This window comes from Microtus pennsylvanicus, chromosome 16 (genome assembly GCF_037038515.1).
Source record: "Microtus pennsylvanicus isolate mMicPen1 chromosome 16, mMicPen1.hap1, whole genome shotgun sequence".
Taxonomy (NCBI): Eukaryota; Metazoa; Chordata; class Mammalia; order Rodentia; family Cricetidae; genus Microtus; species Microtus pennsylvanicus.
In genome coordinates, this window is record NC_134594.1 from 18,705,873 (window position 1) to 18,726,982 (window position 21,110).

The 21,110-nt window shown below is 36.1% G+C and overlaps 1 pseudogene; it reads right to left on the reverse strand.

Moving 5' to 3' along the window:
* Positions 1-325: 325 nt before the first annotated feature.
* LOC142836645 (heterogeneous nuclear ribonucleoprotein F-like) lies at positions 326-20,358 on the reverse strand (annotated as a pseudogene).
* Between the last annotated feature and the right edge of the window lie 752 nt (positions 20,359-21,110).

A 21,110-nucleotide genomic window follows, 5' to 3' on the forward strand; every position in this document is an offset into this window, starting at 1 on the left:
TCACTATGGTGTGCTTGAAGAGCCACCTGTCACACTTAAAACTACTTAATTCACATAATATCACTCTTGAGTATACTACCGAAAAATGTTCATTGAGAAAAGCAGAAGCAAATAGTTTTAGTTTATTTAATATTCCCCGCTAGAAGAAAAGTTTGTGTGAGCAACACTGACGAGGTATTTTTTGCAATCCGGATTTCACAAACTCATCTTGCAAAACGGATCCCCCAGCTTCCTTTAGAGTTAGAGACTACTCTCAATTATTCATTGGTTGCCTGTGAAATTTTTGGCCAAAATAACCCCAAAATTCCTACAATACTAATCATATTCACCATCCCAGGCTGTTCTGACCGCTGTAGCCGGTCCCACCGCAGCTGACTCTCCCCATGCCTTGCTGTACCCGGCAGTTACTAGTCCTATTGCTAGCCGCAGCTGTTGAATTTAGGAAGACTTCTATATTTCTGTGTTGCATGTTTCCCCTGTCTTTGACATGGCTGCCACTGCTTTTCTATGGATGACAATGTCAACTTCTCCTGTCACTCTTCCATTAGGGTCAATCTCAATATAAACTCTCACAGGGTTCAAGGGAGAGAAGTTGTAAATCTCATTCTTTTTTGTTCTTTGTTTGGTTTGCTTTTTGCTATTTTTGTTTTTTCAAGACAGGGTTTCTCTATGGCTTTGGTGCCTGTCATGGAACTAGCTCACTTAGACCAGGCTGGCCTTGAACTCACAGAGATCCACCTGCCTCTGCCTCCCAAGTGCTGGGATTAAAGGCATGCGCCACCACCGCCTGGCTTAAAAGTCGTTCTTAGTTGCTTTGTAGTGCAGCCCTCTCAGGTGGACACACTAGTGAGTGGTGCTTTGCCCTGTGAACTTGCTGAATCCATATCTGTGGTCATACATTCCTGAAAGACAGTAGGTGAAGTCTCTATCAAACAACAGATAAGTGGGGAAGCCATATCCACCATGGAGGCCACTGTATTCTTCACTATAGGCACAGGACCTCATGTTTTCTAGACCTGCCTTTTTCACAGTGTCAGTGTACTTTGGAGTTATGCCATGCTGATTGTAGTGCCCAGGCCTTTGCACAGACATGGACAGAGGTGGACCAAAGTACGAACTAACTTCCTCCTGACTGCTCTTGAACACTGTAATTTACCTGTGCCCTATCCACTCCTGGTGCATCGCTTTCCCAGCTAACTCCAGTGAGGCAGACGAGAGCCTCCTCCAAATATAATGCGATTCTATTTGGCACATTTTCCAACCCTGAGAAGAACTGAATTATTTCTTCCTTTGTGCAGACAAATGGAAGCCTCATAAAGCATCACAAAACCATCATCGGCACTGTCAGCGATGCTTGGACCACTGTGCATCAACCCTCAATCCTTGTTGGTTCTATGTGGCTTGAGCACCTCGATATACTAGTGTACAAGACTTCCGTGTCTTTTTTTTCAGAGCTAATTTTATATCATATTCTGTAAACTCAAGTTAACAAAAACCTCATCAGTATACCTTCCTTCTTTAGTATAATGAAATGAACACCTGAGACCCCATCATCATCATCAGTTGGAGAGGAAGTGCTATATATACACCCTCAACTAAGCATGAGCAGGGTAGGCCATAGAGTTTGATCACATAGTCTTCACCTCGCTTAGTCCCACCATCATGGATCATAGACATTTAAAAGGGCTGGTGTCACACAAGTTTGGGCAACATTTTTGTAACTTAAGGCTCCACCACAGATGCCTTTGGTATGGAAACTTTATGGAACGTAATAAATTTTCTATGGAGGAAGGCAGAAGTAACTTCGATTTTTAATAAACAGCTTGATTTTTGAACCCCAACTCTATCTGACACTTTCAAAATGCAGCTTTACTCATAATGGAATCTGGAAACAGCCTAGACGCCCAAAATCCACATTTACTTTTAATATGGAATTCAAGTGAGAGAATTAAGTTTAACACTAAAGTAGACTGTAAATAATTTGATAAGATTTTCTTAAAAATGTGCATTTACATAAGAAAGTGTTACTGAGCTGTTTAAAAAAAACATGAAATTTACAAGCAAATGGATGGAACTAGATAAATGCAGAAACATTTATTCCACAGTTAAATATTATGTGGAAAGAGTCTAAATTGGAATTCTCCATCAGGTCTCTCCCCTGAAAGCTTAGGAATCCCAATGAAGAGGGAGAGGCAAGAGTATAGGCATCAGAGTGATAGAGGACACCAGCGGGACATGACCTGCTGGATCTGCTAAGCAGGGTTCATGTGGGCTTACAGAAGCTGAAGCAGCAAGCATAGGACCTGCACAAGTCTGTGTCAGATCCTCTGTGTTTGTGGCTATTATCTTGGTGTTTTTGTAGGACTTCTAACTGTGGGAGCCAGTGTGCCTTTGACTCTTTTGCCTGCCCTTGCCACTTTTTTCCTCCTCTTGTTTTTTCTCTGTGTGAAGGCTGGTGCTTAGTTCTATTGTATTTGGTTTTGTTTTGTTAGGTACTTGCTGTCTTTTAGAGGCTGACCTTTTCTGAAGAAAGACCGAGAGAAGTGGATCCAGGGCAGAGGAAGGCTTTTTTAGGGGGAGCTTGGAGGACTGGACGGAGGGGAAACTTTGCTTAGGACATATTTTATCAGAGAAGAGTCTATCCTCAATCAAAAAATAATAATAAATAAATAATGTATATGTAACTCAAATATTTTGGTTGCTCATCTGTTCCTATCATTGGCTGTTAAAATATAATTTCAGCTCATTTTAAAATGCTAATTATCTATAACTTCAAGGCCTGCAATGTGCTATTAAGTAGAACTAATGTGTTAAATTTCTGGGGGCTTCAACTTATTCCCATATTTATGTCATGTTAATGGATTTTAAGTGATTGCATTGATGATGTCAAAATATTTTCTGTTTAATGAAATGAATTACTCATTACTAAAGTTTTAGCTCGTTAACATTTTACAAACTTTTTTTTTCAGTTTTCTAAATAATGAATTTTCCATGGGTAGAATCAATACCTTACAAAATCATTTCTTTTATTCAAATTGATATGATAATATTATGATTATTCAGTATTGATGCAACCAAATAACAAAGAAAAAGTATAGAACCTGCTTGCTCTCTAAAAAATTATAGCACAATTGATATTTTTAGGGTTTATTTTATATTAAATCACAACAAAGCAGCTAGAAATGACTGTTGACAGTTGTTTAGGGGCTTTAAAACTTCAGATAAGTTAAAGAATTCTAAGCAAGATTAGAGCTTAAATGTTAGGAAGTTCTTTACTAGGGACTGTGCAAACATATCCTAAATATGTAACTTAATCTTTTCTAGGATTTACTAATGGAAAAAGTCACCTAAAATAAAAGCAAATGTCTAATTTGCATGTTGAACATCAGAAAACAACAGAGGAACATCTCTGCTACGTCAGGTGGCAAAACTACTAGTTACAAGGAGCCTAGGGTGTAACTACAATTATAAAAATGAAGGGAAGAAACATAGCTTTTGAAGAACACTCAAATTTCTGTTCTTTGGTCTTTCTAGGTGTCAAAAGGAATTCTCAGAAACTTCTCATGCACATATGATTCAGTTTAGAAAGTGTTTGTGAGCTGTCTTCTGTATGTAACTGTATGCTGAGGATACTGTATCAGCTCAGTTACAACCCTTCAGGCTTCATTATTATTTGAATATGTTCTTATTATTTATACAAGAGATTCTGAAAAATAACTTGATGGTGTGTGGGGTTTGTGTGTGTGTGTGCGCGCGCACACCCGTGCACACACACGCATATTTGCATGCTCTCAGCAGTGTATAGATTAGTAGTAGTCAGAGGTTGGATATTTTCCTCACTCAACCTGGAGCTCAGTTGTAGGCGAGATCAGATGTCAGGCCACTGAGTCCTTAGCATCTCCCTGTCTCTTTTTCCTTGGGGCTTGATGTGGAATTTCACACTGCATTGTCTAGTATCTCACAAGAACTATGAGGACACAAACTTAAGTCCTTCTATGTAACTAACAATTTTCTTATACATTGAATCATCTCTACAGAATAGGATTCATTTTTTTCTTAGTTTTATAAGTAATATGTTGGTTGTTTATAAGGGAGTTTTTATTCTGTTGTAATTTAGAAAACTTAAAAGTTGGAGTTTTCTTTGTTTATTTCATAAATCAGTTGCATATACATACTCATGTCTTGAAAGAAGTTTCAGTTCCTCTTGGTTTATTATAAGCAGTAATAATGATACATTTTGATCAATTATATTTCATTATTCCTCCTGTTACATTCTCATGAAATTGAAACATGGCTTCATGATGATTGTGTGTTACAGCATATGGTATCTAATAAAGACAGAAAAATTCTCTTCTAAATTACTCATCCATGATTTTAGCATTCCTGCTTCATAAGTATACTTATAAATTCATGGTTCTATTTCTTGAAATAATGAATAGCAGAACTTTATTTAAATCCTTGGATATTTACTAAGATATACAGTAAAAGTTAGGCAGTATGTATTTACAGAATATGAATTTCAAAGCTATAGAATCACAGATCCATCTCTTACTGCCAACATAAAAATTTTGGGTGAAAGTATGAAAGAATATATGAATTTGAAAGTTAGTAAGAGTTTTTCATTTATTTCATTACTTAGGAAACACTGTTGTCCAAAATTTTAAGTTCTTATTTAAGGCAAGAGCAGTTAGTGTTTTACACTTGTGTTAGCAATAATCGTGTGAAAGGTACCAATAGAGGATGGGTCATGAAATTGGCGTATGAATCTATGTGTTTTTTCAATTTACTAATGTATCGCCCATTCTAACTAATAAAGCATTGACAGAATTACAATGAGGTCTGTGACTGAAATAGTTCAACATCTGCCTGTACAAGATATATTATATATATTATGCAAATTGTGACATTTTCAAAACTTTGATAAAAGACTGAACCTTCATGAAAACTTGTAAAATTAAAATGGAAACTAAAAAATTGCTTAGATTATCTATATGAATGTATATATATATATATATATATATATATATATATATATATTCAGATAAATTATATCAGATACCTTTACTGTGCTTTAATTTTAATTTGTCTAATATCATCCAAACAGGGAAATAGAAAACCAAATGATAAAATTGATGATATAGCTTTGTCATTTTGACCCAACGTAGAATCTCATTGAGAAGAGAATGACAGATTTATTTGATTGTCTTGTTGACATGTCTGTGGTAAATTGCCTTGATTGTTAATTGATGTGGGAAGACTAGGCCCACTGTGGGCAGCACCATTCCCTGGGCATGAGTCCTGAACTATATAAGAGTGAAGAAAAATTAGTTTGAGCAAGCAGGCAGCATCCATGCATGAATACACTGCTCTCTGCTTTTGACTAGATATAATGTGATCAGATCTTTCAAGCTACATAGCTGTCATTTCCTAAGAGTGATGAACCATAACATGAAATGGTGAGAAAGAGAAAAAACAAAACCATCCTTCTCACCCATGTTGCTTTGTGTAGAAGTATTTTATTACAGCAACAGAAACAAAACCAGAGCAATGTTTTAGGTTTACATTTTAGTCAAAATTAAAATATAATAGTGTTGCAAGTGCCACATTGGTCTGCCAACTGTCAGGGAGCAGCCTTGATGGAATTTGCACATTCTAGGTTAGAAGCATGAGTGTAACTGGAGACTGCTCAACAATTAATATCAGTGCCATGGGCTTGAGCTGCATATATACCTAGAGACTGCTTGTTCATTTCCCGGCCACCCAGACCTGAATAATCACAGAGAAACTATATTAATTACAAAGCTATTTGGTCTATTTGTTCAGGCTTTTTATTGGCTAGCTCTTACATCTTAAAATTAACCCATTTCTACAAATCTGTGTTTACATGAGTCTGGGGTCTGCTGCTAAAATCTGGCATCTGTCTCCTTCGGCAGCTATATGGTGTCTCCTTGACTCCACCTACTCTATGTATCTCTGTTTGGATTCCTGCCTGGCTGTTCTCTGCTAAGCCACTGGCTGAAACTGCTTTATTTAGCAATAAATAAAAGCAACACATATAATGTAGGACACCCCACATCACATGAGGATTAGATTATTAAGCAAAAGGAAGAAAGATATGAGAGAAATAGAAATTAGAAACACAGAAAATCATCAGGAGGGAAATTCAGTGAATACTGAACTGCCTGCATTTATTTTCCACATGCTTATATACATTACTCTAAAAGAAGGGAGATGCAACAGACTTCTTTAACGTGATTTGCGAAATAGACTTGACTTCTCTGACCTTTCATCCAGGTGGAAGGGATCCACCACTATACTCAAAATACTAATTAACCACACCCTAAATCAGGATCTCTTGTTTGTAGCCACAGCTGGTGTCAGCAACTTTGAAAGAGCAAAAATTGGCTCAAACTCTGACATTTAATCAAGGTGGAACAGACTCACATCTGTGGGCCCTGACATAACAAATAAAGTAAATGGACTATATTGCTCTGAATGCCGACCCCCAGCCAGGCAAATCCTTTCACACAACGTTGGAAGCCAATGACTATCTTGTGCAAAATAACATAAAGAAAAAAAGTTATGCAACTCGCATTACAGGGTCCTATATAGCTGCTGGGGTAGGTTCACCTAGAGGGGGAGGAGGAAGTACAGGCTTTCAGGACAAAGGAACGCTTCAGTAGGTCTTTGGAACAAATGTCAACACTTACCTGTTTTTTTAAGAATCATCTTATTTTCTTTTTCTTTCTTTCTTTTTTCTTTTATTTTTTTTAAAGAAAACAATCTATCCCATTTCCTTTTACATACCAATCCCAGTTTCCACTCCCTCCCTTTCTCATATTCCCTCTATCTTCCTTCCACCCCACCCACCATCCACTCCTCCAAGAGAATAAGGCACATTGATTTGGGGAAGGTTCAAGGTTCTCTCTACTATGTCTAGACTGAGCAAGGTATCTATCCAAAGAGAATGAGTTCCCAAAATGACAGTCCAACCAGTAGGGAAAAATCCTGGTGCTATTTCTTCCCTAGCCATACAACTGTCAGCCACATTCAGAGGGTCTAGCTTCAGCAACCATTCTGGGTAGTTGCAAAACTTCCCTGGACAATACTTAGTATTTTAAGGAACAAGATTTTCAATCTTGAGGTAGAAGGGAAAAACAAAACATAAGTACTTTTAAAAGTTTGTATTCTGTCTTTTAAATAATGGAAAGAATGTAGAGCTGGGGACTTATGGGCATGCTTATAATTTTAGCTGAAATGCTACGGATTGTTATAAAAGTGTGATATTTTAGTGAATATTATGAGCATTCAGTGTTCTGATGAATAAACATGATAGGGCTTAGAAACTTAAAACAATAATTTTTGAAGTTATAGAAGGCTTTCTTACTTTTTTTTTCTCTGTTGTTGCTTATTGAGACAGCGTCTCTTTATGCAGCTCTGACTGTCTTGGGACTCAGAATTTCTAACTAATAGAGATCTACCTGCCCCCGCCTTCTCAGTGCTGGGAGGAAAGGCAGGAACTACCACTCACGGTTAAGGAAATACCTAAGGTCTCTTAGTACCCTCTTAACATCACTCGGAAAATTTTAAAAATAAATTTATCCCAGGTTTTCAACACAGATTTCAAAGAAAACCAAAAACAAGTATCACGACTTAACATAATAAAACATTTCATTTAAAAGCTGTTGTTTTACTCACATGCATGGATGTACCAAAGAACTGACTTCTTCTAAGCTTGGAAAAAAACAGGTAACAAGTTTATTCTTAGATGCAGTAAAACTTTTCTAATTTGCATGCTAATACTTAAAATATGAAAGTAATGAATTGATGCTGTATATATGACTCTAAGCAGTGCTTCTAGATCAGTTTTCATGCACTGTGTAAAATTCCTCTCATAGTCAACTTATAAATTAATATTCATAAAAATATTTAGTTGCAGTTATAATGTTGTAACTCGCTGCTCTAAACCAGGGGATTTCAGCAAGCATCAGTTTTTGTTTCTAATTTTTAAATGCATTCATTTATTTGCTGTGTGTTGTGTCTACGTGTGTGTGTCTGCATGTGTGTCTGTGTGCTGTCTGTGTCACAGCATGGGTAGAGAAATCAGAGGAAAATTTGGGGGCATGGGTTCTGTCCTTCTCCATATGAGTCCCAGTAACTGAGCACAGATTGCTGGGTTTAGTGGCAAGTGCTTTAAATACTGAGCCATCTGCCCCGTTCCATTTTATGTTCATAGAGTACAGTGGTCTCTGAGGCATCTGTGGCTTTGAGACACTTTGCTCCCAGAATTCACATGACAGGTTGTGAGCAAGTCTTTTTCACACTTGTCCTATTCTGCGGTTTGTTCTATATGGTCAGTGGATCATTGTCATATGGAGTTCTCAAGATGAATGCCAGAAAAGGAAGAGGGATAGCAGGACTCTTCTGGAAGAAAATGTAGAAACATATCTTCACCCCAGAGAGAGCACCAATGACAAAAAGAGAGAGAGAGAGAGAGAGAGAGAGAGAGAGAGAGAGAGAGAGAGAGAGAGAGAGAGAGAGAGAGAGATGTAATTTCAACGAAGTATACTTTAAGGAATAACTTTAAGTTCTTCAAGCACTTTAAGCAACATGAATCATGATGAATCAATGAATTAATTGTAGTCAATAACAGGAACACAAGTGTTTCAGGCCACTATCTGCATCACTGAATAGTTCACCTTATGCCAGGTGGTGACACACAAAAGCTCTGTTGTGGAAATACCCTGTAGCTCACACCACGGATGAGTCTCCTCTCTCCCAGCAATCAGTGACTCCTTACATAACCTCAATTTGTGACTTCATGAGTCTTTCAGGGTTGGAAGCTTCCAGAGTCTTGTTAGCTTCCTTTCTCTCTCCAGAGGCTTCTTTCAGAGCATAGCAATTAACAGCGTGCTCTCAGCTGGGGCTGTGTCAGGTGCAGAATTTTTAAGAGCTATGAACCCCAGGCTAATCGGAGTATTTAATTAAATGTTTATGTATGTTTCTGTTCCTAACAATTGGCTATTAGTTATTGTGCAGAACCATATACTGCCATTGTTTTAACTGATCAAAATAAAAAGAAAGTATTTTACCAACTTTACAAAGAATGTCGGAAATCTTAGTAACAAAATATCTGGCCGTATGAATTTTAAAACAAAATAAAGTTGAATATTGATTTTCAATATTTTTTAAACAATGTCAGTAATGAATTTTATTGTGATTTCTTATGCCTTATAAGGTTATTCAAGTTGGATACATGATAAAATGGAGCCAAGAGAGTTAAATATATTACTCAAAGTTAGAAAGTTGTTCATAGAGCATGCCAAGCATCCCAGTTGGGTGTAATGTAGTAGAATCAGTGTTTCTGCACTCTCTCTAGCATGCTTTAGTGTGATTTTTGTCTAGTGCAGCCTTAATTAAAGAACAGTTTTACAAAACCTTTCTATGTCTATTTGAAAAATTAGAAAACAGCACCTTACAAACTGATGTAATAGTTCTTTCCATCTTTAGTTTTTCATTATCACATATTTCCTGTCTGTCTGATTGGTAATCCTTCTGAGAGTAACATTTTTGAACAGTTATTTCTACTGTGTCAAACTGGGATGAAAATGAGTGGATAGCACCAACAGATCCCGGCTGAGACTCCCAATGAATTCCTGACATTAGTACACAAAGACTTGCTGAGTCACAGCTGATTGACTCAACTGACTAACTCAGCTGTCAGGCAATTACACTTTTCACAGACCTAGATTAAGTAATACTAATGTGTATTTGGAAGCATTAAAAACCAAGGACTTTAATAACCACAGTAAACCTGAATGAGAAGAAAAAAGCTGCAGAAATTCCAATGTATTCATACATTCCAAGGCAAACTACAGACCCTAGTAACAGAAACAAAACAAAGAATAGCATAACAGCAACAAAAATCTGACCATAATACAGGTAAATAAAAATAGGAACTAATGAAAGGAATGGAACTGTGATTCCACAATAAACCTACACAGCTACAACCCACTGAGTCATAAAAGGCCAGGTGTGCATTCCCCAAAGGACAACCGCAGTAATCTACAATGCTGAGAAACTGGATCTTCACAAGAAGGAAGCCTAGAGGTAACTCTCATTCTTTATCCTGTACACAAATCCACAAAAAAAAAAAAAAGAGACCAAAGGCTCAGTGTAAGACTTGATACTATGACAAAACAAAACAAAACAAAACAAAACAAAACAAAACAAAAAACATCTAGTGGAAATGCATTAGTCACTGGTGGCTTGGCACTGATCTTGTTTTATGGTTTCACAGGTAGGTCATTGTATTGCACTATTATTTTATCTAAACAAACAATAAAGAAGTATGTTGAGTAACAAGTAATTCTCTGCCTTTGCAATTATTTCTCTCATACTCGGAATCCTTGGATTTCTTTTATATGTTTTTGTAGTGTGGAGTCCTCCAGCTGTTACCCATGTAAATATTGCACTATCCATTGTCAGCTTTTTAAAATTTTTATTGAGCTATACATTTTTCTCTTCTTTCCTCCCTTCCTCTCCCCTCCCCTTCAACCCTCTCCTGAGATCCCCATGCTCCCAATTTACTCAGGAGATCTTGTCTTTTTCTACTTCCCATGTAGATTATATCTATGTATGTCTCTTTTAGGGTCTTCATTGCTGTCTAGGTTCTCTGGGATTGTGATCTGTGGACTTTTCTTTGCTTTATGTTTAAAAATCACTTATGAGTAAGTACATGTGATAACTGTCTTTCTGGGTCTGGGTTACCTCACCCAAAATGATGTTTTCTAGCTCCATCCAATTTTTATTTAACGTTTTAATTGATTCTTTGGGAATTTCACATCATGTACCTCAAATCTACTCACTTTCGTTCACTTCCTTATCCCTGTATATCTTCCTCTTATGCCTGCAGGTCTTCCCCTGCAAAAGAAACTTTAAAAAACAAAACAAAACAAGCAAGCAAACAAAATGAAGAGCAAAACACCCCCCCCCCCCAAAAATAGAGGAAAAAAAAACCTCTTAATTTCTCCTTCCCGCCTTTCCAGCACCACTTTATTCATGTTAGTGGCATGGGGGGGGGGGTTTTCTCAGTGTGTACATACTTTTTCCTACCAGCTTTGCTAGCAAATGTTCATGCAATGAATCACTGGTCTATTTCAAGGCCTTCTGTATCTGGTACACCATCAACATTGGATCCTCACTGAAATTCCTCTGGCATATCCTGTAGCTGTATCAAGTCATGGAGATGCTGTGAGAATTCTTCCATAGGACCAGTCCTTTTATAAGCTCCAGTAGGTCCTAGATGGGGTAGCTGTTAGGCTGGGCCACAACACAGTTGTGGGTCTCAGTGGTAGCTGAGTTGATCAGTCTGGACCATTGGGGCCACCTACAGTAGGTAAAGAGGTAGATTTGGCTCATCCATGCCTATGTACTCAGGGTATAATTCACCCTCTCCTCTGATCGTAACTCCAGAGTGCAGGGGCCAGCTCTCCTGGGTCTAGGGCAGTTCTCTTGCTTCAGTGTCTAACCAGAGGCAAGACCAGCCTTTTCTGTGCCAGGAAAGGTAGGGCTGGCTCAGCATTGTCCTGTGATTTCATCTTTCATGGTTCCTATTACCCCCTGAGGTGACAATGGCCATAGACATCAGCACAGATCCCTTGGCAGCTGGACCAGAAAACCAGACCTGGAATTTGAGTAGGTTTGGCTCTGGATAGAAGCGCTGGCCACTCAGATAGGGAATGGTTGTGGTGGCAACATGGCCCTTGAATGCCACCAAGGTAACATACAGCCCCAGCTGTTGCCAAGGACCATGTCTGGGTCCGTAGTCCTACTGTGGCTGGGGCTGTGATAAAACCTGAGTCCTGTATTGCCACAAAGGTCACAAAGAAGCCCGGCGTTTGGGCAGCAATGGAATTTTTAATGTGACTCCTAACCTCATGCAACAAATGCAAACCAAAAGTGTGTGTGTATGTCAGGGTCGAGGTGAGGGAGTGATTCACATCAATGTAAAAAGCCTCTGCCCACAAGAAATATAAACAAAAGGTGAAGCAAAAAATTCACCAAACTGTAGAAAACTTGCCCCAAAATGGTGCAATTAAAGTAAGAAAATGACCTGAATGGAACTGCTACTTTTGTTTAAAATTATTTTACTGTGTGTTTGTGACTGTTTTGCCTGCACATATATCTGCCTACCAACTGAATAGTTGGTGCCCTTGTAGTGGATATGCACAAGAAGGTACAGACAGAATTAGAGATGCCTGGAAGCTACTTACTATATGAGTGCTGTGAACTGAACGTGAGACCTCTAAAACTTTGGCTAATGATCTTAACCTCAGAGTCATATCTCCAGCATGTCGTCGTCGTCGTCGTTCTTCTTCTTCTTCTTCTTCTTCTTCTTCTTCTTCTTCTTCTTCTTCTTCTTCTTCTTCTTCTTCTTCTTCTTCTTCTTCTTCTTCTTCTTCTTCTTCTTCTTCTTCTTCTTCTTCCTCTTTCTCCTCCTCCTCTTCCTTCCTTCCTTCCTTTCTTCTCCCTTTTTTATTTTCTTCCTTTCCTTTTCATTTTATTTTATATTTATGATGTTTGAAACAAGGTTTACCAGCATACCCCTGGTTGTGCTGGAACTCACTTTGTAGATCAAGATGGTATTAAGCTTACAGAGATTCACCCACCTCTGCTTCTCTAGTTCTTGTACCACTATGCCTGGAAGAGTTTTCTTGAAAAAGGATGAAAGAAAGTTTTTCCTGTAGCTGTGAAAATGCTTATTATTGTGTTTAAAAATACTGAGAAAAAAACAGACAGTATTTATACACACACACACACACACACACACACACAGAGAGAGAGAGAGAGAGAGAGAGAGAGAGAGAGAGAGAGAGAGAGAGATACTATTTCATCTGAGACTGAGTGATTAAAATAAATTTCAAAGTCAAATATCAAAGGCTGTGCTGGAGTAACCATGCATTAAGAACGCTTTCTACTTCTGTGGATGACCATATATTGGCTCCCAATACACAATCAGACAAATCAGAAATACCCATACATCCATCTCCAGGGCATCTGACACCCTCTTCTGACCTCTGCAGGAATCTGCACTTAGGAGTGCATAAACAGAAACATAAATATACACATAACTTAAATATATAATACCAAATGCTAATAAGGATATAAAAATAAGGAACTCATGTTCCTTGATGGTAATTCAAATTATCGGCACTGATATTATGGAAAGTTTGGAAGTTCCTCAGAAATCTAAAAGTAGTTCTGGGATAGGATCCAACTATATGACTTCTGGGCATTTAGCCAAAGAAAATGAAGTCATCATGGCAAAGATAACTTGTAAGCCCACTATTTACAATTGCTAAAACATAGACTCAGTGTAGAAACCCATTTGTAGATGAATGAGTAAAACTTGGAGTGTGTACAAAAATAAAGTGATTCAGCCACATTCATAGAAGTGGAGAGAACTGAAGCAATTTGTGCCAAGGTCAAAAACTATGCTTAGAAAGATAAATGTCACTTGATAAGCCCCTTACATGAAGTATTATGAAAATTAAATGAATCCTGAGTGAATATGTTGGACACAGAGGCTAGATTTGACTTGCGCATTTTCTATAGATGCTACTTCATGCATTTAAGATAAGTTATTTAAAGCATGCATATGTAACTTTTTGCTCATTATATTAATGACAGAAAACACAAGGAATAGTGTAAGAACAAAAGTATCTGAGTCTTTCTGTGATCACTGTATAGATTAATAACCGTCAGGCTTTAGAAAAGCATTTCAACTATAAACTTATTTTTCTATGTCTATTATATCTTTTAAATTCTAATTAGATCTAATTTTGTTGTTATCAAAACTTTAAAATTACACCAAGGGCACTTGAAATAACAATTTTAATTTGACAAACAAAATTTTAAAATAAACTCTACGATGTGAGGAAGTTTGAACATTTACTGTCACTTACATTTATTTTAAAAAATTCATGAGTTTTTATTGTCAGTTACTTATTCTAAAATGAATTTCTAGTTATAAAATTTTTGTTTTGCATTTTTTGCTGTATATAACCCTAAACACACTAATATTTAGAAACTTTACAGCTGATCTATTTTTACTACTTAAATTATAGTTGTAAAATTTATTTAAATTAACAAAATATATTTACTTCTCCAAGATGTACTAAGAAAAAAATAGCCTCATGATTTTGAACATCTGAAACAATGGCGTCTAAGCAACCTCACCATTTCTAATCAGGTCCCTTCATCATTTATAAAGGTTTGGAAGAGTAAAGTAATTCTCAATAATTTCTTTAAAGGCTCTGAAATTATATTGCTTTCCAAATAGGTTTATATTCTTAACTGCTACAAAATTATTTCCAGTCATATAAAGCACAGTATTTAATGTCATTTGGGGATATGTGAATGCATTCTAAAGCCAGCACAACAGATAAATGTGTTCAAAGGAAGCGTCAGAATCAAAATTGCACTACTAAAATAGTTTTTTAAAAAATTAGATAATAAAAGAAGATTTGGCATTGTGTAAGAAATGAAAAGAGCAGGTGACAAATTATCAAACAAGTTTGAAGAAATTTCCATTTTCATTAATATAAGACACAATGTTTGACTATGCAACATATTTTAAAAATAATAAAAATAAAACTTCAAAAGGAAAGTACTGAAGCCTAAGAATCAGCCATAATATAACTCAGAAAATCTTGAGGGAAATTGTCATATCTGAAAAACCTATTTATACACACCTTCATGATTATAGTAGACACGCATACACAGATTTTTCATATAAAGCTAAGTCTATATATTTCAACTTGTCTTCATGGTGTCAAAGTTTTTAGTGAGAGACATGACAGTGTCAACAGTGATGGAGTTTTATGTCACTTTGATCAATACGTTTCTACTTGTCTTCACGGTACAGTTTCCAATGAGAGACATGACAATGTCAATAGCGATGGCGTTCTAGATCACCTTGATTTGAGAATCATTGTCATTATTATCCAAGCTTTCAGTTTCCTTCTGGAGCCAAGTAGATTGTGCAAAAATCTACAAATAAACACAAGAAACAAAATCTAAGAGAGGTGTGACTAGTGTCAAGGGAATTCACAGCAAAAGTTTCAGTATTTCTGGAATTTTATACATATATCTTTGTGTTTAGTTATTACAAGGTTGAGCAGTTTTGTTTTTTCTGTTGCTTTGTTCATTGACACAAGTCTTGTTAGCCTAGAACTTGCTTTGCTGACTAAGTTGTTTCCAGATTTGTAGACATCCTTCTTCTACTGCTCACATCTCGGAGTTACACGTGTGTGTCTTTACAGTGGTTTGAAAATAACAATTTTCTGATGAGGAAGAATAACTGGAATTATCAACTGAGAAAAAGCCTTCATTTTTATTTATTGTTGGCCAAAACTATTTAAATAAGTTCAAATTCAGAAAAAAAATGTTTAAATTGATTTTTTAGTACGTCAAGTAAAATTTTCCTATCACATGAGTACTTTTCGATAGTCCTTGTTAGTCTGTACTATAAGATGCATGTTTTAAAAACAAATATAATTTTAAAGTCACTTTGCACCTAAAAATGTCTCTGGCATACTGCTGGATCACACTTAGTAAAAAATTCAAGTAGTGATGGTGTCAAATGGTCCTGTAAACTTGTTTGAGGGAACATAGTAATATTCTTGAATTTCTTTTCCTTTCACTAGGCTGGTCTTTAGAATCACTGAATGTATTATGATGTACTGTATCTTGTATTTACATAAGCATAGTTCATCTCTTTCGGATTCTCCATCTGTTAAAACTCAAAGCTTTAAAGGAAGAAGATACCATATCTGGTAACTATGCTCCTACATACTTACTTGGTGATATAAAATCTTCTATTGTTTCCATGTGAATTGGGACCAAAGAATAGAAAGTCTCATCAGTACATACTGGTTGAGGTTTATGGCCTTTCTCTCTATAAGTAAAAGGTATAATATAAACCTTTGTAAATAGTATAATCAAAAAGGCTTCCTATAAAGAACATAGCAGCGCACGGTGCTCGGTTCTTCTAAACAAAAATTACAACATTTATCCTCCAAGTTTGAACACAAGACAAGGCTATTTATAGCATACTGGCATAAACCATTAAAAAAGATATTCCCTGGAGGAATTCTGAACATGGTCCAATCTAAGCATATCTTTTAAAGACTTTATGGTTAAAATGAGCATCACATATTGAGTTATTTAGATATATGAAAACATCATGTGAATACAGACTAGTTAAAAGATTAGAATCTGAGACTGTGATACACAGAATGATCTACAGGGTAGGAGAAGGGCATGAGAATTCCTGTGCTGTGTGGTATTTCATTCCCACAAGGGAACAACACGGGGGAATGGTTATAAAGCTCAAACCTCTCTTCATAATCTTAATCTGTTCCTTACACTCTTTGATAGGACTTGTTTCCCAAAGTACTTCACAGTAAAAGTCTACAATGTCTTAAGAGTGTACTACTCAGGTTTCCATTGAAATACTTCTTCATATACAGTTTTTCAGACCACAAACATTACTACTATTAAAACTGTTAAGTTTTACTTAGCCACATACCCTGGAATATACAATGTATTTTCTCTTATTTACTCCTTTTAAAAGTTTTACTTGTACTTAATAGTACATTTCACTATATTTTCATGGAAATACATGATTTATTCTAATTGTATTTACACTTAATTATCCTCCCTTGGCACCCTCATGTTTTCATGCCCACTAATCAGCTTACTTTTTTTAACTATTCCTCTTCAGCTTGCACGTTCTGTGTATGTGTGTTTTGCAGAGAATGAGTTTTCTTGGGGTTAGTTACAGGAGAGTGTTTGGGGAGCTCTTTTGCAGCATCATGTGAAAATCAACAGTAGCTTTACCACTGAAGAAAATGCCTCACCTTCCCCACCAATCATCACTGACGCATAAATCCTCAGGGTTCTGGCAAGACAATAATGTGAGGATTGTGCAAGTAGGTAAGGCTGTTGTAGATGCAAAAGTACAGCCATAGGTAAGCCATGGCTGAACTTCAGTATTCTGCATGGTTGTCTGCCTCTCTTCCTCCTGTTCTAACACTCATTCTGCTCCTTATTCATCCACATTCCCAGAGCCTTGGGGGTGGGACTGTTGTTAATAGGGAAAGTATACTATAGTAATACAATCAAGGTAAATATTGAAACGGGAATTTTATTTATCAGATTACTTTTCTTTAAATTTGTATCACGAGCATTTTGCCCAGCAGTCTCTTTAACATGATAGGAAGTTTACAATGCTTTCTCATGCTGAGGATTTACATTTGTATCACCCAGTTTAGCTTCCTTATTATGTACATATTTTAACATTATTTGAAAATCTAATCTGTGAGATCAAGTTATAGGAGCTTTTTTTCTATTAATACCCTGTGAAGGTTTATTTCTGATTACATATTTAATAGCCACTGATTTTACTGATTCTAATATTTTGTGCATTCTTCTCAAGTTGCTTGGGTACTTCTGATTTATTCAGACAATATTATTCATTTATTATGCAATCATTGGAAGATGTTTATTTTTCTGTTTATTTCCTTATTCTTGCTTAGTCACAAGGAAAACAAAGGCAAATCTATTAACTTTTTTCAGATTTTCATTATCCAGCCTGGGGGTGCCTTCAATTCTGTTATCATGGGGGATGATTTTGCATGAGGAGATATTTTGTTTGTTTGATTGATTTTACGCAAGTTGGACAGGATGGTTGCTGAACTGCTTGGCATTTGGCATCCTTTAAGTCATGATTTTTTTTCTCCAATCAGCAGAGTCTGTATGAAGATTAGTAATCTTTTGTCTCCTATTGTCTAAGCCTTACTGCTTTTCATTCTTCGAAGACTTTGTTGAATAATAGTGTTCGGATAGTTTTGGTATATATGTGTTCATGTTCATCTTTCATATTATAGTATGACTCCCTGAAAAGAAAAGGATGTCTTCTAAAAATAATCCCCAAATCTTTCAAGATAGAGGAAAAATAACCTGTGCCCTGCTGTTTCCCAAGTGTTCTCATGTTTAGATAATAGGTGTGGCAAACATGGAAAGATATTTCAGCCTATCTTCATCTCTTAATGGGCACCGTTGTAGTTAAAGTCATGGCTTGGTTTGGCCAAGATCTATTTGATGATTTTGATGTGCCTAAATAGTATCATGTTGAAGAACTCTAAGTTTACATCAGGGCACTTCTGAGGCTCATACACCAGATCTTAAAAGGGAGCTCTAAAAACAGTCTATTTCCAAATCTCTTGCCAAATAAGTCTTTTTTTTTTACAACAACAACAAACTCTTTTTTCTGCTGAAAGATCAGATAGTAACTGCTAATGAAATACTTTATTGTCAAAATTACATCAGTTTTTGAGTTGAAGGATTTAGGCCAAAGCTAAACATTTAAAATATTGTTCACTGTGAAATTAGAACTAGTTATGACTGTTGATATTTTTCATTGCTTAAGAATTTCATAAAACTCTATCACTTCTAATGAAATTGTTAATAACATAGGAGTAAAATGAACATTTTAACCATCTCATCTGCAGTGTGATATAAAATGTATGGTTTTGTTCTATTAATTCAGTTTTTACTCAGAACAATTTAGAAACCAGTAAGTATATCTACAAAACATTTAAAACATGATATAATTTCCATTATCATTTTAATAGATTTTAATGTTTTATTGTAGCAATTCGTGTAGATTTTTTTTTTTTTGTAGGAATAAAAACCAGGTTTGGAACCAGGCAGTGGTGGTGCACGCCTGTAATCCTGGCACTTAGAAGGCAAAGGCAGGCAGATCTCTGTGAATTCGAGGCCAGCCTGGTCTACAAAATGTAGCTCCAGGACAGGCTCCAAAGCCACAGAGAAACCCTGTCTCAACACCCCCCCCCCCCCGCAAACACAACATAACAAAACAAAAAATAAAAAACAAAACAGGTTAAAAGAAAATTTCCTTTCCTCTAAATGGATTACTCAATAAAGATATTGCTTCAATCCATGATCAATTACTAGTGAATTATTTAGTTTGTATGTCTTATAATTTAAATAAATATATTACTTCAGTTCCTGCTATAAGGCTGAGTCTATGCCATGTTCAGTAAAAGTACATGTTTCAAGAGAATGAAGCAGAGAGGAATAAAACAGGATACCAACCTGTTACTCTGAACTCTTCATGTATGTACACACAATTGTACATGCATGTGTATATACAAATGCACATGCACATACACACAAATTAAAATTAAAAACAAAAATAACTTTAATCTTTGGTTTCTGGGGAGATCTTTGTTACCCAGTCAGAAAAAGTTTTTTTTTTCTGTCTGTCCTCACATGCTGTATTATATACAGATAGAGGAAGAGTAGCTTACTGCCAACCCTCTTCTCTTATGAAGAGCCATCTTACTAAATTAGAGAGCAAATATTATAACTTCATTTAATTATATTACTTCCCTAAAGGGCCTCTCTTAAATAGCAATCACATTATCAATTGAAGTTTTAACAAGCATATTTAAAAGGAGACATCCTCATCTGAAAAATACACAGTCCCTTTGGTCTTCATAGAGGTTATTGTTAAAGATAGGGAATATTTGGAAGTGTTATGGATATTTTTCTGCTGCTGTCACTCATGTATATAAGCTTCAAACACCTCCCTACCACCATCAACCTATAAAAATATCTTGTACCTTGCTTATTGTTATGCACCCAATATAGCCTGCACAAATTCAATCAGCTTGTATGTTAATACTCAGCTCTCATGACTCATAAGTCTTCAGTGTGAAAATACAGATGCAGTTTAAGTTGGCATGCAGCTAAATCATTGCTATTGTAATGGTATCTTGAAATATCATCAGTGCTTTTAAGATCCTTCACGCCATTCTTCAGTAAATTGAATGGTATGATGTGTTTCCAGCTCTATACACTTATTATACACTTATTAATAGATCCCTAAAGGCTTCCATCTGTTGAAAGGCAAATGGCACTTAAAGGGGAATCAGGGCTTAACTATACCTTTGATGTGACATGGGATTGAAGTAATCGATATCGCTCTTCACACTGTATTTTCAGTTTAAATAAAATGCTAGAGTTTCGGTTCTTGTATTATCTCCTGCCAGTAATAGAGCCAGATTGCATATTGATAGGTTTCTACCAGGGCAAATAAGTATTATCAGTTAAAGCTGCTTCCAAGTTCAAGCAGAGTGCCGCGACGGCTTGTTTGAAGAATGCCACAGAGTCCGCTTCAGATCGCTGTCTAGTCACACCTCGGAGCTTATCGTACATGTCAGCATGCTTCTGGAAGCCGTGGGAATGGAATTTCTTTGATTCCATGTGTCTATGTCGCAAAAATAAGCACTGAACATTTTATTAGATGTTTTTAAAATGAACTCATCTTAGATTTGGAGCTATATAGAATAAAGAAAACAATTAATGTAAACCTGGTTCGTATTTGAACCCTAGGAAATCCTTTGACAAAAACAGGATTAACATATGATTTTGTCAAACGCTGTTGCACAGGTCTTAGAATGAGAATGGACTTTAATTGAAATATTTTATCATGCATGATTAAGCCTTATGCCACTACTTCATATCGAGTAAAAGATAGATTAATGGACTCCAAATCAGGAGTTCTGAATTCTAATTATCTCTTTAAAATCTTATAAAGAACATTTCAGCAAAATTTTGAAGAACAGAAACGTTTATTATCAGTGGTAAAGGTAAACATTTTCCAAGAAAACAGTGAGTTATGCTTTCAAAAAGCTGAACACTGATTTAAACACAGTCAGCCTGGCTGCTCTCTGGTCCTCCATAGCCTTTTTTCCTATTCCTAAGGGATTTCTTTGTTTAGCCCCACAAATCCACATTTATTATGAAGACCCTTTGGGATCTCCATTATAGGATCTCTTGAATTTCTAAAGTAATTTCATTGAGAATTTATAATACTTTATTTATAACAATAAATTGTACATTAAAAGTGTGAGTTCTGTGCATTGAGTAAATGTGATTTAACATATAATAAGTTGGCCACTAATCTGAGAGTTATATTAAATATGAAAACTATAAACACCCTTTATCAAATTAAG